At 45.0% G+C, this 27,648-nt stretch overlaps 1 protein-coding gene across 3 annotated transcripts in view; it reads left to right on the forward strand.

Annotated features, from left to right (window-relative positions):
• SH3PXD2A (SH3 and PX domains 2A) overlaps positions 1 to 27,648 on the forward strand; it is a 296,411-nt gene that overhangs the window by 5,131 nt on the left and 263,632 nt on the right. The window lies entirely within an intron of this gene.

Consider the following 27,648-nt stretch of genomic DNA (forward strand, 5'->3'; position numbering starts at 1 on the left):
CACATAGTAAGTGCTTAACAAATACTATCGTTATTATTATTATTATTAAGCACTTGGGAGAGTACCACACAACAATATAACAGACACATTCCCTGCCCACAGTGAGCTCACAATCTAGAGGTAACATTGCCTCATGGTAGCAGGTTAAAGGGGTTCTTTTGTTTCCTGGAATGATAATGTTTGGTGAAGTGGGCAGGGAGTAGGGGATTGAGTCTTTTAGACTGTGAGCCCACTGTTGGGTAGGGACTGTCTCTATATGTTGCCAATTTGTACTTCCCAAGCGCTTAGTACAGTGCTCTGCACATAGTAAGCGCTCAATAAATACGATTGATGATGATGAGAAGACCTGAGAGGGGAAAAATGGTCAAATGGGGAAAAACCACCACTTTGCCCTTCGCAAGGTGAAGAGAGTTGGTGACTCTAACTGAACCCTGACTGCTGCTTCCAACCTACACCTCAGCCAGCACTGATCTGTAGCAACTTTTTCTTTGCTTTGATCTCTCACAAAACTCCCTTGTTGCCATTTTAAAACCACTTTTAGTTTGTGTTTTCCTCAGGAGAGAAGGTGAAAACTTGATCCCTAACCTCTGCAAACTATCCTTTCCCCTACTTGAAGGCTGAAATGAAGTCACCTCCGATATTTTTTTCTTTTCTGAGCCAAGTAGAACCAACTGCCTTTAACCCGTTGCGTTTTCCAGGCCTGAAGGTGGGAACTTCCATTCAGCAAATGGCAGTCTCTGCTCTGAGGCCTGAGTTTGGGCAATAAGCAGGGGTGCTGTGTTTTTTATTTCAACTTTTCCAAAGCTGGAGGAAGGGCTGGGGGTGACTCAATTTATGTTCATTACTGAATTATTTATTTATATTAGTGGCTGTCTCTCTGTCTAGACCATAAGCTTATTCTGGGCAGGGAAAGTGCTACCAAGTCTGTTGTGTTGGACTCTCCCAAGTGTTTAGTATAGTGCTCTGCATACAGTAAGTGCTCAAATGCCAATGAATTACATGATTCCCCACATTTCATATGAGATGGTGTGGTTAAACAATGAATCGAGATTCTATGGTATTCACCAAATTTATTGCACATCTATTTAGGAAAGAACGTTCAAATTAACTTGAATTTGAGGTCTCTATTGAGGGAGAGTCGGGTGCCAAAATGTGAAAACTTTAAAGCCGCTTTTTTCTCCTTTGTTCTAAGTTCCAGAGTATGTCCCCTTACCCATCCCTGAGACAGCTGATGACTACACAGCTGTAAAAGCATTTTAGGGATCGTTGGCTGTGCTGTCACTGGAAACACAGGAGTCCTGAAGTTATGTTCTCCAAATTATCTTTGAGTGCGGAAGGGGAGAGGTCTAGGTTAATAGACTCTCTACATGCTTATCATTGAACAAGTAAATATGGCAAATATGTTACTAGCCCCCCCAACCCCTCCGTCACACCCCACCCCCCCTTTTTTTTTGAGGTCGATGGGATGTGTTGGTTTATTATGCACTAACCTACTTTAGCACTGCATGGCTTAAGCAGTATTTTAAGACTTAGACATGATGTCCAAAAGAACCTAGATATTATTAGAAGCATAAGAAAGGCGGGCTGAGTTTGGTGTGGCATACTTTCCCTGCCTTGACCCAAAGAAAATAAACATAATGAATGCATCCTGCAATAAACTTTTTACAGTACAGTATTGTTGCTCCATTTTTAGATCTCCCATGGTTATGCTCTGAATGACTTGCGTGCCCCGACTTCAAGCCCTTAGTTGAGAGGGATCCTTTTTGGACTTTAGGATTGTTTGGAATTTAGATGAGAGAAGAAAGAGGTGATGGGACTCTCTACTGTACCTGGACCTGACCCTTGAGCTCCATCTGCCAAGGGCTGATTTTCAGATGAGGGCTCTGGCCGGACAGTTCAGTCCCTGAGTGACGCTGTGTACTCTCATGTGGTCCCGAGACACACATCATACTAGTAACTGATATATTGGCTTAAGAAGTGCTTCAGTGTGGTTGACTTGCTGGGATACCACATCACACAAGCTCTAGAAACCAGGGGCTCATTTGCACTTTCGGAAAATGCCTTTTTTTTTTTTCTTTTATGGAGAATTTTGAGTCTGTGGCTGACTAAACTGCAGGGCAGAGAGGTTTTACGGGATATATGAGTTTGATGAGCGGCCCGGGGTCTGTGCTCCTTCTCGAACATGGGCACCAACTCTAAGGCCTGCAGGAGTTGATCGGAGGCCCTTGTGGGGAGGTCAGGGATTGTAAATGTTTCAATAACAGCATGTTCTCGCAAGGGTGACCTAATAAAGGTAGGGCAGTGCACTTGGTTTTTCTCATAAATGAATGGTGTTTTGTCTTTTTTCACTTGTCTTTATTCCAACCATTGCTTTCCTCCCCTTAAGCCCAGCCCTCAGGTCCTGTTCAGTCTGCCTCTTGTCTGGGAAAAGCTGTTCTGTTTAAGCCTCACTCCCCAGGGCTGACTGTGGTTTCAACAGAAGAAGGGTGGTCTAATAGAGCACAAGCCTGGGAGTCAGAGGACCTGGGTTCTAATCCCAGATCTGTCCCTTGTCTGCTGTCTGAACTGAGGCAAGACACTAAGCTTCTCTGTGCCTCAGTTCTCATGTGTCCAACCTGATTAGCTTGTGTCTACTCCAGTGCTTAGGACAGTGCCTGGCACATAGCAACAGATACCTAATATGTAACAAATACCATTAAAAAAGCCAAAGGTGCTTCTTTCCCACCCTGGCTAAGTCCCCAGTATCTGTAAAGTCAGTTTGATCATCTTAGGGAAATGCTTTCAAATTCTTGGGCTGGAAGCTGCTTTTTAATCTTGCTAAGCAGCAGGTGGGGCCCATGATTCATATCATGCATCATATTTCCATTAAAGAGGATGCCCAAGATCATGTTGAATCAACCCTAACCCACATAACATAAGAAGGAAGTATTGTTCTCCCTACTTCTCAGATGGAGGGACTAAGGTGCATTGCTCAAGATAAGGTCACTTAGTGGTGAACTGAGTCAGAAATCTAGGCTTACCCTTTTCCGCTCCAACATCCTACCTGCTAGGCCTCACGGTTTCTCTATTCATATCCACATTGCTATTCATATCTGACAGGCTGCCCCCTGCCCCAAATCTGCATAGCCCTACTAAAATCATATGTCTTCCAAGAAGCCTCTTTTCTCCAGCCCGTCCGTCCTCTATTCACATGGTTCTATACCTTTAAAGCACTTTGATACCTCCTAGCTCTTAGGTACATATCCTCATATTAAGCCACTTCCCCTATCTGTAATTTATTTTAACGTCCATCTCTCTGACTAGATCGTAAGCTCCTCAAGGACAGGTATCATGGCTATCAACTCTACTGTTGCAGTACTGTCTATTGAGAAGCAGCGTGGCTCAGTGGAAAGAGCATGGGCTTTGGAGCCAGAGGTCATGGGTTCAAATCCACGCTCTGCCAACTCTCAGCTGTGTGACTTTAAGTCACTTAACTTCTCTGTGCCTGTTACCTCATCTGTAAAATGGGGATTAAAACTGTGAGCCCCCCGTGGGACAACCTGATCACCTTGTAACCTCCCCAGCGCTTTTGTACAGTGCTTTGCACGTAGTAAGCGCTTAACAAATACCATCATTATCATCCGCAGTAAGCTCTCAAATACCTCTGATTGAGTGACATTCATTAATTAGGTACTCAGCCAGTAGGATCATCTCAAGATAATTGTGATACGCGGTCTATATGGAAAGATCTTCTTACTGCAGGATTGGGCCATTGTCTGAAGGAAACATTCCTTCCCGGGATACCAGCCGAGTCAGGAGTTCTTGGCCCCCCACCCTGAGGTAGTTGGACCCTTACCACCACACCCGGCCCATTTTACAATTTCAGTTCTTCCCGGTGGGAAGTGAGCTCTCCATGACTCACGGGCCCGACGCAGTTGCCCGTAGACGGAATGAACAACCAACCACATCCTCCTTGACCGTTGGAACAGTGTGTCCTCCCAAGGAATGTAATTAATAACTGCCATCCAAGAGCAACGGAACGAGTGCTTTTTCTACGAGTCTGTTTTAATGACCACGTGTGTGGTGAAGAGAGGGGAAGCCCATTTGATGTCATAACAGATTGATTCCAGAATGAGAAATAGAAGTACCGTATCTGAAATTAAGGATGTTCCATGGCCGCAGAAGTTAATAAACAGCAGTGGCTATTAATTAGCACAGTTGGGACTTCTGATTTTTGGTTTGTATTGCAACTCTGTGGTAATTGCCTTCTAATTAATCCCACCTGAATCATTGACCGGAATATTTTTTTGGCCGGGGGTGGAAAAAAAAATCAAAATTGGCAGACTGCTCTGGGGCTTCTTGCCTCTTAAAAGGAATAAAACAAAAAACAAACCATGAAAACCACAGCAAGAAAGTTATTCCTGCTGATCTCCCATGGGTTTGGTCTAGAACAGGGCAAAGAGACTTAGTAATGAAAGTGTGGGTGGGTGTGTGGAGGCTTGAAAGGTGTTCCACAATTGCCAAAATAACGGACCCTGTAAGTACAATGCTGAGTTTCTGATAACGTGGATCCTAGTGCTGATCCCTTGCTTCCTGAGTGTTTGAAGGCTTGTCTGTCTGGAGTCGATCACCTGATGTTTGTTTCCAGGATTCAGGAAAGTGGGGTGGCAGGGTGACCGACCGATTGAGTGGGAAGGGTCAAGTCCTTTGAATGGGATGCCGACATTGCCCCTTGTTGGCTGTGTGACCCCAGGCGAGTCACCTGACCCCTTTCTTCCTTCCTTCACTTCCTCATGGGAAGGGACTGGGAAATGCTATCAGAGCCAGAGCTTTCTAAGTTAAACCTTATGATTAGTCCAAAGGACTCTCCTGATCTGCTCCAGAATCCTGTTTCAAAGAGGCTTCTCTGGATTCTTGCAGCCACGGAGAGGGGCAGTGAGAGGGAATTGCTGACTGCACACATCTAAGGCACATCTGAAGGCAGATTTTATCTAGAAGTTGTGGAGGATTTCTCATTTGACTTCATTTTTAGCCGGGCTGGCTCTTTGGTCAACCAGTCCAACCCCTTTCTGTCAGTCGCTCGGAAGTGTAAGACTGTCCCATCCTGACACAGGGGAGTAGAGGGCGTGCATTTCTTCCTTTGATGGCACATCCAGCCACTTGCATTTTGTGGGCAAGCACTAGAGGTTGATGCACGGACATCTGTCTCCACTTTATCATCCGTGGTGGGAGTCGAGTAGAACTCCCTATATCAGTCGGAGGACCAGGGTTCCTTCTCCTTGAATCAAATATGAGCTGTGTGGGTGGTCAGGGCTAATGCCAAGGATTCTGGGAGGGGGTTTGGTGGAAAACCATGAGTAGAAGGCATCACTTCAGTCTGGTATTTATTGAGCACCTCCTGTGCTCAGAGCAACCTGTACTATGTAATTGTATGTACAATACAACAGTCACTCTTCTACTACCCAGGTGTTCTTCTAATGCCAGCCTATTCAGTGTGTGCCTCTCTCTCCTCCCCACCCCATCAACCTCTTGGGACCTTCTGGGCCTGGAACTCTCTCCCCCTTCTCATCCGGCAGACCACTACTCTCTCCATTTTCAAAGCTCAACTGAAATCACATCTCTTTCAGGAGGCATTCCCCCTACTAATCTCTCATTCTGCCCCCCCTCCACGTATTTTCCCCAATACTGCATCACCTATACACCTGTTTCCTCACCCTGTGAGCACTCAGTCCTCATCCCACTTCTCTCTGCCCCAGCACTTTTGTCCATATCTTTAAACTCTGTTGCTTGCCCTGACTGTAATTTATTTTAGTGTCTGTTTCCCTGGTAGTTATAAATTCCTCAAGGGCAGGGATTGTGACTACCTATTTTATTATACTCGGCCAAGTATTTAGTGTTTTATTGAGAGTAAGTGCTCAGTAAGTACTAGTGACCTTAATTTTCCCTTGGTTTTGCTATACTGCCCTGCTTTTAGGGGTGGGAGGGAAGGAATCCACTTGGATGTGACCCACAGATCTGGGTTCGATATTCCCTGAATGTCACCTCTAAGAACTGTGGCTTTCTCTTTCTAAAGGGAAAACTGATCATATTTAAAAGTCCTAAACAGGAAGGTGGATTGTTTTCCACCCCCTTCCCCTGCTTGGTCACCTGGCAGAGATGACAAAGAGGAGCTGCTAACTTAGCTAAGAGGAAACAGCTGTGGGCCAACCCCCTCCCCTCCTCTCCAGTGTTTCTTACTGCTTTATCTTGCCTCTTTATGTCACTTCCCTTTAGTTTGAAGGCCCAGAGTGCTAAAGGAAACAGCCCTCTCCAGTGACTGGGAAGGAGGAAGGCAACTGGCAGGCAGGTGTAGGCATGTGCAGCTCAATGGTGAGAAGAGGTGATGGGGTGGTAGGGGGATAAATACTTCTGAACCTGGCACTAGCCAACCCAAGAGCAAGATGGGAGACACCAAGGCAACTTGTCAGTTTGTCTCCCCAAAATAATAATAATAATGATGATAATGATGACATTTATTAAGTGCTTACTATGTGCAAAGCACGGTTCTAAGCGCTCGGGAGGTTACAAGGTGATCAGGTTGTCCCACAGGGGGCTCACAGTCTTAATCCTCATTTTACAGATGAGGGAACTGAGGCACAGAGAAGTTAAGTGACCTGCCCAAAGTCACACAGTTGGCGGAGCCGGGATTTGAACCCATGATCTCTGACTCCAAAGCCCGGGCCCTTGCCATTGAGCCACGCTGGTTGTTGGTTGCCATCAAACTTATCCATGGCATTGACTGCCCGACCTTCTTATCTGGACACTGGCCCTTTAAAACAAAGTTGTCTGGCAGAGTTGGGCTGAAAATAAAAACAATGGACATAAGGTGTCTAGTGCAATATCGATTACTGGACAGAAGGCAGCCTGTCTGAAAATCAGATGGCTCAGTACGAAACTGGACTGGTCAGACCAGTATAAATGTAGTAGAGAATAATCACTACCCCAGCATCGGGGGCTTAAATAGCTTTCTCCGGCTTCCCAGACTGAGCCCCTCCTTCCTCTCCCCCTCCTCCCCCTCCCCATCCCCCCGCCTTACCTCCTTCCCCTTCCCACAGCACCTGTATATATGTATATATGTTTGTATGTACTTATTACTCTATTTTGCTTGTACATATTTATTCTATTTTATTTTGTTAATATGTTTTGTTTTGTTGTCTGTCTCCCCCTTCTAGACTGTGAGCCCGCTGTTGGGTAGGGACCGTCTCTATATGTTGCCAACTTGTACTTCCCAAGCGCTTAATACAGTGCTCTGCACACAGTAAGCGCTCAAACACGAGTGACTGAATGAATGAATGACTTGAAACTGGTGGAGTTGTAACGTTGAACAGGAATATCTGAGGCAAAGTGGATCACTCTGACCCTTACATTTTCCTTCCCTCCTTTCCTTCCACAGTCTCCTGTAGTGGTAGTACTGTTTCTTGGTATCCAGAATGATCCCTGGAACCATCTAATCCGCAGGCAGTTTGCTCCTGGGGTGAGAGGTCACTGTGTGCGTATGTGTGACTGCCTGCCCACCCTAGCAGTTATGTCAGGATGGACTCCCTTGAGGGTAAGGGACTGTATTTTGCGTGGTACACAGGTGTTCAATAAATACTACTGAGTGCATGGGAAGGAAAACTGCCTGACCCTTTTCCCTCTGAGCCCTCCCCAGAGCTAATAGGGGGCTGATGGGGGACTGGTGGAGGCTGCCAGATCTCCCTCCCAACTTGCCCACTGCAGTTCTCCTTCCTGCAGAGCTATCCTAACCTGGCTTTGGGGCCTTTCCACTTGTCTCATGCAAGGAAATAAGTGAAAACTTTTTGCTTCAGTTTCCCCTTCTGGATGGTGGAAGGGATGCAGCACTTCACGGGCAGTTTCGGAAAACTGCACCTCCCCATCCCAGGGTGATTGCCTGGGCCCGGCCAGAGACAATTTGGGGGGTTGGTGATGGGGGGGAGGAGAAGGGGTGGGAGGTAAAGGTTGGCAGGTGGGAGACTGGCAAAGGCAGTGCTGGCTCAGCACTCTACAACTGGGCTCCTGGAGATGGGAAAAGATCAGGCTTTGAGGAATAATCCTTGCCTCCTCCCTCAAGGTGGAAAATATCCGAACCCAATCTAAAGGACTCTGCCAAACAAAGGGCTTTGGGCATCAACGTAAGTTCTCAGTAAGCTGTGAAATGGCTTTTTTTTTCACCTTTCTCTGGAGCCAGGCAGTAGAGACCTAGCCGGACGCCAGATGTCCCAACCGCTTTGTCCCCTACCAAACCCAGGGTTCCATTGTAAGCTGCTAAGGTTTGAGGGAGAATTTTTTTTTTTCTTTAACAATGTAGAGGGAGTGTCTTAGGACAAGCAGAAAGGATGTGATGAAATACAACTATTTTTTGAAACTCAGTTTCCTGAATTCAGTCTTTGCCCCCCTCCAGCTTATCCCGCCTCACACAGAAAGCTTTTTATTAATTATGGAGAGTGGGGTGAAGGCCAATGGAGAGCATTGATAGTTTCCATCTGAATGATTCTTTTGCATCTTGCTAGGCCACATACCATTGTATCTGAAGCGTGGGGTATTTTTTTTTTCCTTAAAAGTACAGTGTGCTGAGAACTCTGTCCCATAAGTTGGAGTGTTGAAGTCCACTTGAGATAGGCATGAGGAAGAGGTTGGCAGGCAAATAAGCCTGCCATCAGGAAACACAACAAATGTTATGCTCTGAAGGCAAGATTTGGTCTTGTCCGATTAACCGAGCTGTTCCACTTGACAGCTCTTTAAATGTCACATGAGGAGTAGAAAATATACCTCCGATAAAGTTTAAGACAGGGATTAGGTTTTGTTAGTGGAGGGAGCATAGAACTGGGAATCAGGAGGTGACTGGGGTTCTCATTCTGGCTTTGCCATTTGGCTGTCATCTGACCTTGGACAAGTCACTTGACTTCTCTCTCCCTCATTTTCCTCATCTGTAAAATGGGCATAAAATAATAATAATAATGATATTCATTAAGCACTTACTATGTACAAAGCACTCTTCTAAGCACTGGGGATGTTACAAGGTGATCAGGTTGTCCCACAGGGGGCTCACAGTCTTAATCCTCATTTTACAGATGAGGTAACTGAGGCACAGAGAAGTTAAGTGACTTGCCCAAAGTCACACAGCTGGCAACTGGCAGAGCTGGGATTTGAACCCATGACTTCTGACTCCAAAGCCCAGGCTCTTTCCACTGGGCCACGCTGCTTCTCTAAAATACTTACCTCCCTCTTAAACTGTAAGCCCCTGTTGGGGCAGGGACTGCAACCATTCATTCATTCATTCAGTCGTATTTATTGAGCGCTTACTGTGTGCAGAGCACTGTACTAAGTGCTTGGGAAGTACAAGTTGGCAACATATAGAGACGGTTCCTACCCAACAGCAGGCTCACAGTCTAGAAGGGGGAGACAGACAACAAAACATATTAATAAAATAAATAGAATAAATATGTACAAGTAAAATAAATAAATAAAACCAATATGATTATCTTGTAAGCACTAAATAAATGCCATTATTATTATTATTGTTTTATCTACCCCAACCCAGTGCTTGGCACATAGTAAGCATTAAATGCATGCCACCATTATTTTTATCTTTACCCTGAATCCGGAGTCAGGGAAACTTGCTTGTGACACATTTATTTTTATCTTATCCTACCACTGGCAACATCAACTGGAAGAACAAGGGGGTTATTTCTGGATCAAACTGCTTTTCTTTCTGACCCCTAGTCCAGGGCCAGAGGTGGTAACTGCAGATTGGCCCTAAAACTATTTGCACTTGACCCTTACAAAAGTTAAAGAAGCGCTGATGGGTTGCCCTTTGGCTGGTTGAGTGTTGTAGCTGGGACAGAAAATGAAACAGCAAGCATAGTTCTGCCTCTGTAGAAAACCATAGTAGTCTTGCTGTTGGAATACCACGTTTGATTGTGATCCCTCATTTACAATAATGGAGCTGGAAAAATACAAGGAAGAACAGCCAAGATGATATGAGGCATGGAGAGGTTTGTGAAGGAGGGTAGCTTGAAACTATTAGAACTCCTCATTCTACAAAGAAATGAGGAGGACAGATATTGAAATCTACAAAATTATGAAGGGCGTGGATGGGGCGAATATAGAATTGTTATTCACCATGTCCCACACAACATCAGGTTGAGGGCCTGAAGTCTTGAGAGAGGAGGTTCAAATCAAGCCAAAGCATAATTTTCTATACTCGCTGAGTGGTAAACATAGAACTTGTGAGCTCAGAATGTTCTGCTGATCAATAGGTTCAAAGGGATTTTGGGCAAATTCATGAACAAATGATCCAAGCATTTAGTTCAGTACATTGCACCCAGAGCGGATCAAGGAATACTACTACTACTACATCAAAATGGATTATTACAGGGAAAGTTAAGGATATTAAATAATTCATAGTTAACCATTAGGAAGGCCCTGTTCTTGGCAAGCATTCAGTTGCCGCCGTTGGTGACCGAATGCTGGGCTGGACACATCGTTGGTCAGACCCAGTTTTAGAATTTATCATGTTCATACAATGATACGTTCCAAACAAATGAAGGAATCACTTATTCACCCATCAGACCAAAAATATCAGTCCAAAATGGTTTAGGATATATTAATGGATAAGGGATTGAGAACGAATAACCAGAGGAAAAGTAAGGGGTGGTTAAAAGGCTTAAAATTTCGATAGCCTTAGGCATTAAAGTTGTGAGGGAGCAGTAGACGATTTTGTCACAGGGAGGGTGCTCACCTGAAAAAGGAGATATCTGGGTCCTCTGATCTCTCCCCCAACCCCGCCTCGAACCTTGAGGAGTTCCTGTACTGCTCTCAGTGCTGTTTTGGGGCATTAACAATAAATCTACATTTACTACAGAAGAAGAAGGGACAATCATACAGTCTTGCTGACTTCTACACCATATCCAAGAACCAAAAAAGAAATGAGTGCAAGTGGTGAAAAGTATTCAGGTTTGATATAAACAACCCCTACCTCCTAGCAGTTATCAAACACTAGTGGCTATCTCCTAGGCACAAGGAGGGTGGTTAAATACTAAAGTGGAGATACTGAAGGAGATTGCGGAATCTCCTTTTCCAAGTGTTTAAAATCAGGAAATATATAATGCTCTTATTAGAGACAGGGGATGTATTAGAAGTTCCCCTAAGGACTAAGGAAAAGTCCAGGTGTTCTTGGGAGTACTATAAAACCATTCTGTTTGAGGTTTTTGCTTTGTATTTAGTTCTGGTACTCAGCAGGAAACACTAACCAGAGAAGCTATGCCAATTTTTATCAGCACTAGGCTGCAGAAGCTTAAGGAAGGTAAACATTAGGTGGACTGCAGAATGAATTCAATAGAGTTTTCTTTAGAGGATAAATTGGGAGGGTGTGGGGAAATGATGTTTTGGGGCCTCCTAGATAACATTTCTGACTCCCATAGTTGTGTTAATTTCCACACAGAGAAGGATCTGTGTGGAAATTAACCATTTGGTTTCCAAGTGGTAATCAGGATAGGAAGCGGTGGGATGTAGTGGAAAGAGCAGTGGCCTTAGAAGACCTGGGATAAAATCCCAGTTCTGCCACCTGCCCGCTGTGACCTTGGGGGGGAAACACTTCACTTCTGGTGTCTGTTTTCTCATCTTTTCCTCTTTCCTAGAATAAATGTCCACTGGGGACAGGCCCCGGTTTTGTAAGAACATCCGGCTTCTGTGCCAGTCAAATTGAGCACACTTCTGCATCTGTACCATCTTGTGTGCCCTAGCTGTTTCCACTAGCATCTGATCCCTGCTAGTTCAAGTGGTGTGCCCTGATTAGAGGGGCAAGCATCCCCCTCTAGACTTTAAGCTTGCTGTGGTATGGAATGTGTTTGTTGTATCATTCTCTCCAAAGCGCTTAGTACAGTGCTGTGCACACGGTAAGTGCTCAATAAATACGACTGACTGACTAGTGAGGACTCTGGTATGGCTCAGCCTTTCCTGGTTCCTGCCTTAGGCCCCTGCCACGCTTATCTGGAACTGGCTGGGCAAATAGCTGTATGGTCACCAAGCTCCAGATGGCAATGCCCTGGCAACACTGTATACCCCCCATAAGCGAGAGGCAGGCTATTTGTGGTTTCATGATAAGCTGGATGCCGGTGCCTCCAGCTGAAGCAAGGCACTACAGTGCCGCTTTGAGTCTGGCCAGGTTGGAGTTTGGGTCGAACCCACCTGAAGGGGTGCTTAGGACATACGATTGAATGAACAAGTGAATTCCTGATACTGTGACCTGCTTTAGTTGCAGAGGAGATGGAGGTCCCTGCCTTATTACCACAGAGTTACCGGAGTTAGCGTCCCCGTCTTCTGCTCTATAGCTGGGAGTAAGAGGACTCCTTCTGCTTTGGGCTGCATTATCCTATTAGGATACCGGAGACACATCAGTCTGGCTGTCCGGTTAGCTTACGTGCACTTTTCTCAGCGATTCCCACCCTTAATGTTGTCAGTGATGATGTCTTTGTTGGCAGGCAACAGCAGCCTGAACTTACAGTTCCAGTGCTGTGGGGTGTATTTACTAAAAATCCTTTCAGGCCTGTAGCCTGGTTTCTCTTAGGTCCATGGTATTTATTTGCCAGACTGTGTTATGGTGCGGCGATTGGGAATGCTGTTTTGAGACTTAATTTTACCTTAGAGGGATGGGTAATGAACTGCTGTGGATCAAAAAAAAGAGAAAAGAATACTTTTGATTTTCCTAATACAGTGTTCCTGCTGAGGGAAAAGAACAAGGTCATGAACTGACTAGATGGGGAGTGGTAAATTATTCATCTTAATCTTGTCCTTTTAGGACCAGTTACCTTTTCTATGCAGGTGATACTGTGAGCACCGATTGTCCTTATGCAGGCATGTGTGTGTGTGTGTGTGTGTGTGTGTGTGTGTGTTTCTATGTGTGTGTGCACACACCCCAGCAATTTAGGATCCAGAAGCCCAGTGGCATCACTTCTTTACCAGATACTGAGAAACTCTTATTTTCCTCAGCCTTTGAAGACCAACCTCACTTTCTCACTGATAAAGGCTGAGTTAAATGCACCTATTAGTGTCCAAAATTAAAGCCGCAGGCCTCCGCCTCTCTTTTCCCATGATCTCCATCCCTTCTTGCCCTTTTTTAGCTCCCCACTGTCACAAAAGAGAAGGCAAGGGGGTGGGGGGGAGGTTCGTAATGGCACTGGATAAAATTACTGCCCAGTTCAAGGGTCTGAAACATTACCACGTGAGGCCTAGTGCAAAAAGCACCAACTTGGGAGTCGGAGAATCTGGGTTTTGTTCCCCCACCCCACCACTTGTCTACTGGGTGATCTTGAACAAGTCACTTAACTTGTCTGTGCCTCAGTTACCTCATCTGGAAAATGAGATTAAAGCTTTGAGTCCCATGTGGAATGTGGACTGTTTCCTACCTGATTATCTGGTACCCCAGTGCTTAGCACAGTGCGAAGCTCATAGTAGGCGCTTACCAAATGCCATAATAAAGTGTTTAAGAAAAGCAATGGGCTCAAAGTGGGCGGTAACATGATGGGGGCATGGCCTGTCTGGCTCCCCCTCCAGACTGTGAGCTCGTTGTTGGGTAGGGCCCCTTCTCTATATGTTGCCGACTTGAACTTCCCAAGCGCTTAGTCCAGTGCTCCGCACACAGTAAGTGCTCAATCAATACGATTGAATGAATGAATGGAACAATGCAGACAGTAAATGAATTCATTGGGAACAAGGGAATCTGGCCTTTAAGGGGCCTGCTTTACAAGAGACTAAGCCAGCAAATACAAACTTACACTGATGTGTTTATTTGCTCTCCAGGAGTGCTGTCTGGCTTGGAGAAACCAATTTGATGTTTAGAAGGCATCCTGAACGTCAAAGTTTTTCAGTTTTGTTTTTTCTAAACTGTTGTGCCCTCTCAGACTTCTGGCTGATCATGAGTTGATCATTTATTTGTTTTTCAGTATTGTTATCGACAAAGTGGAGTTAGGAGTATTGAAGGAATATGAATCCTAATGCTTTTGTTTAAAAAAAGAAGCTTGAAATCCTCCTAAACAGCCTGGCTTAGTGGAAAGACCCCGAGACTGGGAGTTAGAGGACCTGGGTTCTAATCCAGGCGCTGCCACTTGTCTGCTGGGTGACCTTGGGAGATTCTCCTCACTTCTCTGTGCTTCAGTTTCCTCATCTGTAAAATGGGGATTAAATTCAACTCCTTCTCACTTAGTCTGTGAGCCCCGTGTGAGCAGGGATACTATGTCCAAACTGATGATCTTTTATCTATCCCAGAGCGTAGTACGGTGTTTGGCTCCTGGTAAGCGCTTAGCAAATATTTCTTATCATTAATATTACGAGAAGCAACGTGGCTCAGTGGAAAGAGCGTGGGCTTGGGAGTCAGAGGTCGTGGGTTCTAATCCCGGCCCTGCCACTTGTCAGCTGTGTGACTTTGGGCAAGTCACTTAACTTCTCTGTGCCTCAGTTCCCTCAAATGTAAAATGGGGAGGAAGACTGTGAGCCCCAAGTGGGACAACCTGATGACCTTGTATCTATCCCAGTGCTTAGAACAGTACTTGGCACATAGTAAGTGCTTAACAAATACCATCATCATCATTATTATTAATAATAATACTCTTTACAGCCAGGATAACCATTATCTGGGTTTCAGTTTTTGGGGGGAAATAGTAAATCCTCAACCCTGTTGTTGCAGTGACCCATCAGCACGTGACCTGTCAGGCTCCATAGACCATCCCGATGGGGGAGATGATTATTCTCTTTTTTTAATGGCATTAATTAAGCGCTTACCATGTGCAAAGCACTGTTTTAAGCACTAGGGAGGTTACAAGGTGATCAGGTTCTCCCACGTGGGGCTCACAGTCTTAATCCCCATTTTACGGATGAGGTAACTGAGGCACAGAGAAGTTGTGACTTGCCCAAAGTCACACAACTGACAATTATGATGATGGTATTTAAGCACTTACTATGTGCAAAGCACTGTTCTAAGCGCTGGGTGCTTGACAAGTGGTGGAGCTGGGATTTGAACCGATCCTCTCTACCGCTGGTCCTCTCCTTATCCCCCAAATCATCTTAGGGCACATTATATAGGGTGAACAGGGGCCAGGGCTTCCAGCTGTGTTTGGATTTCAGGACAATAGTATCTTGCAGATTTGGTGAAAACATGCTGGAGACAATACCCCTCACAATGCCATTATGGATGGGCTGTCATTGGATTCCGTCTCCGCCTGGAGCGGAGGAAATGCTGTGTCTGCCCAGGCAGAAAGAAGCCTTCTCCTCCACAGTCACAACACTTCCTCTGTTTTTAAAGCCAGTGTTGACTGGGGAGTGTGGGGGTGAACATAAGAGACCCTAGGTTGTTACCAAAAGGCCGTCTGTCAAACTGATTCATTAGAAAACCATGAGCTCCTCAGAAACCGAGTGTCCAAATGGTTGGACGAGAGTCTGTTCTGGAATGAATCAAAGCATCTTGGACTGGACAGACCCTTTCTGCCTTCAGGCCAGAGGGACAGTTGGAGGGAGAAAGGATGACTTCAGTTGGCCCGTGTGCCTTATCTTGTTCATCATCTCACTGGCTCTGTTTACTGTTCTCTCTGGGGCAGTCAGCACTAAGTAGAAGTCCAGTGTTCAGGTGTATGTTGATGTATCAGTGCTTAGAACAGTGCTTAGCACATCAGCACATGACCTGTCAGGCTCCATAGACCACCCCAAGGGGAGAGGTGATTATTCTCTTGACCGCTGGTCCTCTCCTTATCCCCCAGGTCATCTTAGGGCATATTATATTAAGTGAACAGGATATATACATATATATGTATATATACATATGTATATATATAACATATACATATATATGTGTTATATATATATACATAACAATGTTATATATGTATATATATATATATACATATATAACATTGTTATCTCTCTTAGGAAGATCTGTTTTACTGTTAGACTGAGTAACTCTTCAGCTGAGCAGGAAGAGGAGCTAGTGTAAGTGATCTCTCCTTAGTCCTTATTGTCGAGGATTCCAAGAGAGAACTGAAATTTGCCAGAGGGCAGAGAATGACTGACTTGTGAAGGCTCCCTGTACAGTGCCCACGTTGTTGGGGGCTTTTTAAAAATATTTTTTTAATGGTATTTGTTAAACGCTGCTTATGTGTGGGAAGCAGCATGGCTTAGTGGAAAGAGCACAAGCCTGGGAGTCAGAGGTCATGGGTTCTAATCCCTGCTCTGCCACTTGTCAGCTGTGTGACTTTGGGCAGGTCACTTAACTTCTCTGTGCCTTAGTTACCTCATCTGTAAAATGGAGATTATGACTATGAGCCCCACGTGGGACAACCTGATTAACTTGTATCTACCCTAGCACTTAGAACAGTGCTTGGCACATAGTAAGCGCTTAACAAATACCATCATTATAATTTATTATTATTAATATGTGTCAGGGACTATAGTAAGCACTGGGGTAGATGCAAACAAATCAGGTTAGTCGCAGTCCAGTCCCACATGGGACTCACAGTCTTAATCCCTATTTTACAGATGAGGTGACTGAGGCACCTCAGTTTTGTTTTGTTGTCTGTCTCCCCCTTCTAGACTGTGAGCCCGCTGTTGGGTAGGGACCGTCTCTATAAGTTGCCAACTTGTACTTCCCAAGCACTTGGTACAGTGCTCTGTACACAGTAAATGCTCAGTAAATACAATTGAATGAATGAATGAAAGTAAAATGACTTAGCCAAAGTCACACAGACAAGTGGCAAAACTGGGATTAGAACCCAGATCCTTTTGATTCTTAGGCTCGTGCTCTATCCACTAGGCCACATGGTTTCCCGATTGATTGATTGAAGTGTGGTCCCTCTCCATGAGGAAATTGCCTTCTTCACTGGACTCTGGGAAGATGATCATGACGAAAGTGCAACCCAGACCTTCTCCTGGATTAGGAAGTGAAAATGCAACTGCTGGTTTAAACATTCTCAAGCTCATGAAGACAGGAGGATAGCTGGTCAGTCTTTAGGTTGTAGCTCCTCGGTGTATCTAAGTGCTTACTCTGCGCCAATAACTGTACTAAGCGCTGGAGTAGATACAAGCTAATCAGATTGAACATAGTCCCTGTCTCACATGGGGCTCCCAATATAACTAGAATAATAATAATAATGATGGTATTTGTTAAGCGCTTACTATGTGCCAAGCACTGTTCTGAGCACTGGGATAGATACAAGGTGATCAGGTTGTCCCACTTGGGGCTCACAGTCTTAATCTCCATTTTACAGATGAGGTAACTGAGGCACAGAGAAGTTAAGTGACTTGCTCAAAGTCACACAGCTAAGTGGCAGAGTTGGGATTAGAACCCATGACTTCTGACTCCCAAGCTCATGCTCTTTCCAGTAAGCCATGCTGCTTCTCTAAGGGAGTACAGGTAATGAATTCATGTTTTACAGATGAGGAAACCAGTGCAGAGAATTTGTGACTTGCCCAAAAAACTGTAAGGTTGTCGTGGGCAGGGAATGTGCCTCCCAACTTTGTTATATTGTACTCTCCCAAGTGCTATGCAGACAATAAGCACTCAAATAAAACTGATTAATCACATAGGTGGCAGAGCTGGGATTAGAACCCAGGTCCTCTGACTCCTGGGCCTGTGCTTTTTCCACTGGGCCACACTGCTTCTCATCAGGCCAGTGTTCAGAGGAAGGGTGCTTTTGACCCATGTGAAGTGAACTCAGGTGTTTTTTGCCCAGTCTGGAGCCTCAGACTTAAGGAGGACCTCTGTGTCACCCTTACACTTGGATTTGCACCCTTTGTAATAATAACAATAATAATAATTATGGCATCTGTTTAGCGCTTATTAGGTGCCAGACGCTGTACTAAGCGCTGAGGTGGAGACAAGCAAACATGGTTGGACACAGTCCCTGTCCCACATGGGGCTCAAAGTCTCAATCACCGTTTTACAGATGAGGGAACTGAGGCCCAGAGTTGTGAAGTGACTTGCCCAAGGTCACAGAGCAATGAAGTGGCTGAGCCAGGATTAGAATTCATGACCTTTTGATTCCCAGGCCCATGCTCTATCCACTATGCCACGCTGCTTCCTGTACTCACTCTTCGCTCAGCAGTTATGTACATATGTCTGTAATTTATATTAATGTCTGTCTCCCCCTCCAGACTGTAAACCTGTTGAGGACAGGGAGCATGTCTACGAACTCTGTTATGTTGTGCTCTCGCAAGCGCTTAGTACAGTGCTCTCTACCCAGTAAGCGCTCAATAAATGTGGTTGATTGATAAAGACATTGGGAAAATGTTCATTTCTGAGCCCCCAGTGGAATCTGATTTGATCTGGAAAACATGCCCCTCCTTCCCCTCTCCCAACTACTTTCCTTAATAATAATAATGCTGACATTTTATTAAGTGCTTACTATGTGTGAAGCACTATTCTAAGCGCTGGGGAGGTTACAAGGTGATCAGGGTGTCCCACGGGGGGCTCACAGTCTTCATCCCCATTTTACAGATGAGGTAACTGAGGCCCAGGGAAATTAAGTGACTTGCCCAAAGTCACACAGCTGACAATTGGCGGAGCCGGGATTTAAACCCATGACCTCTGACTCCAAAGCCCGGGCTCTTTTCCACTGAGCCACGCTGCTTCTCCAGCCTCCCAAGCACTCCTTAGGCCCAGGGTTGACTGCTGCTTACAGACACTATTCATTCCCCAAGTAAAGTCCCTTCTGGGAAAGCAGAGTGTTCTAGTGGAAAGAGCACGGCCCTGGAAGTCAGAGGACCTGTGTTCTAATCCTGACTCCACTACATGTTTGCTGTGAGACCTTGAGAAAGTCACTTCACTGCTCTGTGAAGCCTACGCGGGGCAGGTACTGTGTCCAGCCCAATTATCTTGTATCTACCCCAGTTCTTAGTACAGTGCATGGCACGTAGTGAGCGTTTAGCAAGTACCACTAAAAAAAACAGTACCAAGCAAAACAAATCCCGCACCCCATCTCCTACCAATGGGGTAGGTGCCCATCAGTCTGGTTGTCTCCTGGCTTTTGATCAAGTTTTGTGTTTGGAGCCTTCTTGGGGGCAGCTTTGAAGAGAGCACAGGGGAGGAGACCAGAGTCTCTCGTCTCTTCCTTGGGTGGGGGGTCTCTGAAGAGGTGTGTAAGTGTGTGTACATGTGTGTGCACACTTCAAAAGTCTAACCGTGCATCAGCCCCTGACAAACTGCTTCGTTGTTGACCGGGCCCAGCTCCGCTCTCTTGATAGCCGGCCATCCAAGGAGCCACGGGGCCCCATGGGCTCTCGCTCAGATGTCGGTCGCAGCCCATTCCCACATGGGTCTGCCTCCTTTAGGCCCATTTGAGTGCTTCTAGGCTGGCTGCACTAACCCTTCAATTGCCAGGAGGCAGCTGCTGACCCCAGAAGTCACCCTGTGGACCACAGGAAATCTAGATTCACCACTCATTTTCTCCTGGGACCGTGGGCCGCCTAGTCCTTCCGAGCCTTAGTTTCCCGACTTGTGAAATGAGATGCGATGATAACTGGGGTACTTAGCTACTTGCTATCTGCCAAGCGCTGTGGAGTAGATCGAATATAATCAGATCAAACTGAGACCCCGTCCCTCAGGGAGTTCACAGTGTGAGAAGGGAGAACGGGCATTTAATGCCAATTTTTGTAGATAAGGAAAATGAGGCACAGAAGAGTTAAGTGGTCTCACAGCAGGCAAGTGGAGGAACTGGGATTAAAATCCAGGCCTCCTGACGCCTCTTTCCACTAGGCCACACTGCTTTCTAATAATTCCAGCTCTGCGTGTGAGAGCTCTTTGAATTCCTCTGAAGGAAGCTTCTGCTGACGGGAAGCAGGTTTTACTGATTCTCGATGGGACCGGGAAGCTCTGCAGCTTGCCCACTCCGAAGCCTGGTTCTGCTTCCCGGATTGCGCACCGAAGGGGTCTTTCTGTCTCTGGCCATGGAGCAGTGTGTGGGTTTCCCCTCTCGTTCCCTAGTGCTGGTTATGGAGTTGATTTGACTCCTTTCAGGAAAACGTTGAACTCTGCTGCAGTTTATTCTTGCCACATCCTGCAGTGAGGTCAGAAACGTGGGGGAGGGGAGCAGCTGGAGGAGAAAGGATGTGTTTGCTGATCTATTCCACGTGGCTCCTTTCCAGGGGGAAGGAACAAAACATAGGCGAGCCCTCTTCTATTTAAGTCCCTTTGTTTTTCCTCAAATGTAGGTGAAGCTGCAGGTTACATAGTTATGATCTCTGCCTGCAATTAGTTGTAGCCTCAAGAGGTTCCTCAGACTGATAGAGTTGTATTAGTAATGGTATTTAATGATGCATGATACCAAGCGACTGGGGAAAAGAACAACAGAAGCCTAAAACCCATTCTGTGTCCACAAGGACTTTGTGGGGCCAACACTGGGAGACAGACCCAAGCAGTGAAATTGGAAATAATAAAATTGAATAGTCAATCCAACATGCACCTCTCGCACAAGTTTGGAGGCTGGGCATAAATACAGAAGTACCCAAGGGGATGATAGGTTGAAATGGATTTGGTGTGCCAAAAATACACTGGCCTCTCTATCTTGGAACACCCTGAAAATTACATCCTTATCCCCTCCCAATCTTAGGGAGTGAGATGGGATAAGAGAGGAGTGGGCTTGCCTCAGTCTCTGAAGGCAGCCGATTAAGAAGTCACTAGCAACCACTGGAACTTTTCCCAGGGGAATATAATAATAATAACAATAGCATTTAAGGGCTTGGAGAAGCAGCGTGGCTCAGTGGAAAGAGCACGGGCTTTGGAATCAGAGGTCATGGGTTCAAATCCCGGCTTCGCCAACTGTCAGGTGTGTGACTTTGGGCAAGTCACTTAACTTTTCTGTGCCCCAGTTACCTCATCTGAAAAATGGGGATTAAAAACTGCGAGCCCCCCATGGGACAACCTGATCACCTTAGGTTACTCCCCAGCGCTTAGAACAGTGCTTTGCACATAGTAAGCACCTAACAAATACCATTATTATTATAATTGATACGCTGGTGTTGATACAAGATAATCAGGTTGAACCCAGTCCTTATCCCACCTGGGACTCACGGTTAAAGTAGGAGGTAGAACGGGTATTTATTTCCCATTCTACAAATGAGGAAACTGAGACACTAAGTCAAGTGACTTGCCCTAGGTCACAGCAGTCAAGTGACAGAGGCGGGATTAGAACCCAGTTCCTCAGACTTCCAGGCAACTAGGCTTCATTACTTCCCTAAGGTAGGAATAGCCTATCCTCTGATACTACCCTGGAGTAGGAATATCCTACCCTCCCATTTTGCTGCCTGCCTATACTGAACTGGATGCTTTGGGCTTGGCAAAAGTAGTCTCCCATCATCTGCCCATTCTTTTTGACACCTTGCTGTAAATCAAGTGAAATACCAAGGAAAGCTTAAAAAAATATATAACTGGTCCCATTTGTTTAGCTGTTTTCACCGTTGTTCTTGTCTTAGATTGCTTTGCCACTTTTATTATTTGAATCTTTGTTGCCAGGTCCTGAGATTGCCCCTGAGATTGAGAGTCCCCTGAGGGGCAGGCATTGGGTCTAATTCTCATCCTTGTATTTTTCCAGCACTCAGTGAAGTGCTCAGTAAATACTACTGAGTGGGTCATACTATGGAAGAGAGGTGGTGGGTCTTGAGGGAGTATGTTGAGTGCCATACAGCAGACAAGTGGTCGGAGTTGGGTTTAGAACTCAGGTCCTTCTGACTTTCTGTCCACTAGACCAAGCTGCTTCTCCCCTGACTTTCAAAACCTGCTGGTAGCACAAAAAATCAGATGCTAGAGCATGCTTGGTCAAAGACCTGATCTTTGTGGATGAGGAAATTCACATTAAACCTGCCCATGCCCACATAGGATATGTGAATTAGGAGGGTAAGGTTAGTTACTGAATCTTTAAAGCATTCCATCATCTTGCCCTCTCCTATCTTATCTCAGCACATTTGCTTCTCTCATAACATCAGCCTGCTCACTGTGCCTCATAGCTGCCTGTCTCTTAGCCCACCTTCTGCCTCTGGCCTGGAACTCTCTCCCTTTTCATATAACAGATGATCACTCTTCCCACCTTCAAAATCTTATTAAAATGACATCGCCTCCAAGAGGCTTTCCCTGACTAAGCCCTCATTTCCCCAACTCCTTTTCCCTTCTGTGCCACCTTTGCACTTGTACTTTTTTTTCCCACCCATCCCTCCACCCCAGAGCACTTATGTACATATCTGTAAATTATATTAAAGCATTTTCCCCTCTTCTAAACAGTAAGCTCTTTGAGGGCAGAGACTGTCTTTCCAACTCTGTTATATTGTACTCTCCCAAGCAATTTAGTTCAATGTTCTGTACATGGTAAGTGCTCAATAAATACGATTAATTACATGTCTAGAGAATAGATCAGTTGCATTACTTGTTTTTATTTCAAACACCATTACAAAATTCCAAAATTCCTAATTAGTTGTAAATTACTGAGACACCCAGTCAGTTGAACAAATGCCGCCTGTTTGTAATTTTTCTGTGTAATATTTCTAGTAAGTTTATATTAATAGAGTAGCAGTGACATTACTGTTTGTTTTCTCATTTGATGAGTACTAACCCTTTGCTGGGCTTAACTATGATGAAATACTCTTTCTTTTGCTTTTAGATCCCAGCAGATGAGGCATGTCACTATTTCTGGTGATTTTTCAACCCAGACTACCTCAACATCACAGGGTTTTTATGCAAATTTAATATCTCTTCTCCTCCTCTTAAAGGGAGAAATGTAAGGCCTTCATTTAAAGAGCAGCATTTGAATGAATGTTCTACTTATCTGCCAATTCCCAAATCAACATTCCTAGTCCTGATAGCTCACCCACTTTACAATGGCTACTCCTCTGGCCTTTAGGGCAATTCCATCTGCGGGACTTGCTGACAACTTAAACCTGATGTGTCTAAAACTGAACTCCTCTTCTTTCCTCCTAAACCTCTCCCCACCATTGCAACCACTCCACCACCTCTCTCTCACACAAGCTTGTCACCTTGATGTCATCCTTGACCTTACTCTTTCATTTGCCTCTCACCTTTAAATTTGCTAGGTTCTGCTGTTTGTTCTGCGGTGATCTTTCTCAGATCTACTCCTTCCTCTCCATTCTTACATCACTACCCTAGTGTGAACTCTTGTGAACTGCCTCCTTTCTGGTCTTTCTCCTTTGAAACCTGTTTTACACACAGCTGTGCAAATCAGAAAATTTTCCTCTCCCCTAAAAATCTCCAATGTTTCTCTAGCACCTCTTGGATTAAACTAAAGCTTTGGATCATCAGGTTTAAGGGTCTCCATTAACTGGATCTCTGAACTTTTCTGCTCTTTCTGCTCTTCTACCACCATCCAAGAAGCAGTATGGTCTAGTGGCTAGAACACAGGCCTGGGGGTCCGAAGGACCCGGGTTCTAATTCCAGCTCTGCCACTTGTCTGCTCTGTGACCTTGGGAAAGTCACTAAACTTCTGGGCCTCAATTCCCTCATCCGTAAAATGGGGATTAAGTTCACATACAAATTTTCCCACCTCCAACCCAACACTCAGAAGCCATGTGGCCTGAAGGGCAAAGCTGTGACGTGGGAGCTGGTCCTCTTTCCTTCTCTTAATCGTAGTTTATGAGCCTCTCGGGGGCCAGGGACCATGTATAATTCTCATTTGGGATTTGAGTCTCCTGCTTGAGTGGATTTTTGTGCTCTCATTCATTGTCATATTTATTGAATGCATACTGTGTGCAGAGCACTGTACTAGAGAAGCAGAGTGGCTCAATGGAAAGAGCACTGGCTATGGAGTCAGAGGTCATGGGTTCAAACCCCAGCTCTGCCAATTGTCAGCTGTGTGACTTTGGGCAAGTCACTTAACTTCTCTGTGCCTGTTACCTCATCTGTAAAATGGGGATTAAGACTGTGAGCCCCCCGTGGGACAACCTGATCACCTTGTAACCTCCCCAGCGCTTAGAACAGTGCTTTGCACATAGTAAGCGCTTAACAAATGCCATTATTATTATTATTATTACTAAGCACTTGGAAAGTACAATTCGGCAGCAGAGACGGTCCCTACCCAACAACGGGCTCACAGTCTAGAAGGGGGAGACAGACAGCAAAACAAAACAAGTAGACAGATGTCAATACCATCAAAATAAATAGAATTGTAGATATATACACATTAATAAAATAGAGTAATAAATATGTACAAATATACACAAGTGCTGTGGGGAGGGGAAGGGGGTAGGGCAGAGGGAGGAGACTGTAAGCCCACTGTTGGGTAGGGACTGTCTCTATATGTTGCCAACTCGTACTTCCCAAGTGCTTAGTCCAGTGCTCTGCACATAGTAAGCGCTCAATAAATACAATTGATGATGATGAGAAGCAGAAGATAAGTCGGGGGGCTCAGTCTGGGCTCAATCTCTCCAATCCCAAGGTTAGACTAGTTTTTCCTTGGCTTATTTTATAATGCAGCAAAATGATGCTTCACTCAGTGCCATCACACTTAATTCCACAAGTTAACTTCTGTGAGTTAATAAAGTAACATGAAGGAAATTGGTGGGGGGTGTGAGGGGTGTTCCCCAAAATGAGCAGAAAGAGACCTGAAAATTACAAAAAGCTCCTCCCTTTCCCACGCCTCACCTTAAATACGGGTCATACCTCCCTGTGCTGAGTCAATCTGACCCTGACTAGGAGAGCTGGGATATTCTAATTTGTTTCTACTGCTTCCCCTTGGCTTCTGTCATTTGATAAAACTCCCAGCGCAGTTCTTACTTACCTGACCATTAACAAAGGACTCTATTACTTCACTTGACAGCCTACTTTTAAAACTAAAACTCCTTTGTCTGCCCCCTTTCAATAGAAAGTACAAGTTTGGCTTGCCCTTATCTTGTTTGCTCTGACTAGCTGGTTTCTCTGTCGGCTTACTGGTGGTTTAAATCAATGTCCCGGAACATTACCCTCCATGCATTTGTTTATGGGACCATTGAAACTTCAGGGGGTCATTTCTCACAGCATCAGCTTTCCCCCATCACAGAACTGTGTCAAAACTACAAAAACCTGGGTCTCATTTGAGCTACTGCTCTTAAATGGGATTTGCTGTCTCTTCTGCACTAACAAACAGTTAAACCTTCCTGTAAGGAGGATGAAGAATCATGGGAATGCCACATGTTGCTATTGTCATCAAAGGATAAAGAAGCTATTAAAAAACAATCCACTATTATCAACTCCTTTAAGAAAAGGTAGTTGTAGCAGGTGATTGTTGAATGTTCATCTTTTTGCCTTTTCAAGCTTTTTTTTTCCCCACCTATGAGACTGGCATCTTTTTAAACTTAAATCTTAACCAAATTTTCTCTTTCTTTCAGAAAATAATGGATGATGTTGCTCTGTTTCCACCCCCCACCCCTCCACCCCCGCTGCAGATATGGGATGGCAGTCCTCAGTCCATTCCATGATTACACTATTTATCTTAAGATTTTCAGTGTGAGAGATCCTACATTCAATAAACATTAGCTAGAAAACACAACATAGGAGTCTCATCTAGGCATTGTATCAGGATAGCCAAATATTATGGAAATGGCAAACTATTTCCATTTCATTAAGAAAATAAGTATTCTCTACAGTATTAAACATCAGCACACTGAGCAAAAAATGAAGTAGAAACATCAAAGAAAAGAAAGCTATTAAGACAGCATGAGCTGAAGCCTTCGGCTTTTGCACCATTAAAGAAATCCCTCTCTCTGCACACTGTCTTGCCAAGGTTGCAGTGTCTCTCTTCACCTGGGAAATAAATTAAAGCATGAACTATTTTCATTGTTCAGACAGGCATTTCATTTCACTGTTACGGTCTCGTGCTGGGGTTAGGAGGAGAGAGCCCTGGACAGTAACCTTCTTTGTTCCCCAAGGACAGCACATCAGATTCCCAGGAAGCCAGGGGCTCATCTGAAGTCTGGAAGGGAGATGGACAATTCCAGATAGAGTCCATCGCCCTAAGAGAGGCTCTGTTCTGGGAGTCTGGGTTGTGTCTCGGTATAGAAAGGTGTCGGAACTAACTTAATCTTGACTGTGAGTATTTGAGCGATGGGATGGCTGTGACCTCCTCCCTCCCATCTCACCAACTCATTCCTCTGACCTCTCCCCAGAAAGCTGAAAGGTTTGGGGCCGTTTGAATTATTCACCCTCTCAAGGGGGATGGTAGAGGAGTCGTCCTTTTTCGAAATTAGGGAGGCTTCTCCTGGAGGCCCAGAAGGGGCAATTACTTAAAGTTCACTTGCTTGTTTTTTATGAGACGAGGTTAGGGTCATTTGGGGGGGAAATGTGTGTTTCTAGTTAAACTCCACCTTCAAACTAGAATTTAAAGTACAACTTTAGAACGTTCTTCAAATCTGGAATTCCTTCCCGTGGCCTGTGTCTTCATGGAGATGTTCTGGATTCAGGTTTTGGGCTCTCCTGGGTTAACGAGCCAAAGTCTGCGCATCTCACCAGAGTGGTGAACTTTTCTAATCCGATATGCCTCCCCTCACCCCCACCAAAATCCGTAATTTTGTTCATTATTTGAATGAGACAGCCGAATGCTAGAGTGAAATCATATATTACCAAACCTTGATCTCTGTTACCAAAAACCAACCTTAGTTTGAATCCTGGACAGGGCTGTCATGAGGAATTAAACTTTATTCAATTGAGCCAAAGTAAAAGTATCAGTTCAGTGTGATGCTGGGCTGATCAGTTTGGTAATCTGCAGTAGGGCTGGGGTAGTGGCAGGGAGTCTTCTGCCATAATTGTCAATTACCACCCTTCTGGAATTAGAGTTCTCATGGACACCCTCATTTTTGAACTACGTATGCTTAATCTTTGATCGATCATACCTCAGCTTCCTTGTTTGTAAAATAGCAGTAGAAATACCTGGCAATATTATGTCTCTTCCTATTTCACGTGGTTGTTCTGAGTCTAAAACTGAAATAAGTTATCAAGCACTATGGAAAAAATGAAAGTTCTATGATTGTCGGGCTCAAGATAATGAAACTATCTGGAGTGACTTGGTGATGTAAAGACACCCTCACTGTTTCCATCTACTATGAATTGCATTTGTGGTACTGCATTATTTCTAAAAATAAAAAAGGGAATGAGGCCAGCGGGTGTAAAATGGGCAAGAAGTGATGCCATATTCTGGCTTTTTGAAGTGCCAGGGAAACCCGGCACTCATTTTCCAAGAGCGGTGCTTACAGAGAGACCACAAAAGAAACGAACTCTGGTATCAGGATCCAGGGGTGTAGGGTCTTTGCTTCTTGTTAGGGGTGCGACACCCCGGCATTCTCTCCCAGTCTGCTCCTCTGTCTGTCATTTGTGGATCTGAGACCAGCTTCATAACCACTGGGTCACAGGGAGCAAAGGCTGGCGGCTCACACTTTGGGGTGTTAGAGAGATGAGGTTGTGAAGGGAGAGCTGTGGCCAATTAGCCTCTCTGGTCTGCCTTATTTTGCACACTTATCTTGGGATTGGGCTCAGAGTCTTGTGTGAACAGACTTGACTTCGGACTTGACTTTTACAGAACCTGAGTGATTAATTGGCCAGACTGATAGTCGTGAGTGTGCGGGAGTCTAAAGAACTAATCGTATTGTTAATGTTTCAGTGTGAAGATGGTGTATATT

Source organism: Tachyglossus aculeatus, chromosome 16, assembly GCF_015852505.1.
Source record: "Tachyglossus aculeatus isolate mTacAcu1 chromosome 16, mTacAcu1.pri, whole genome shotgun sequence".
In the NCBI taxonomy this organism is placed as follows: domain Eukaryota; kingdom Metazoa; phylum Chordata; class Mammalia; order Monotremata; family Tachyglossidae; genus Tachyglossus; species Tachyglossus aculeatus.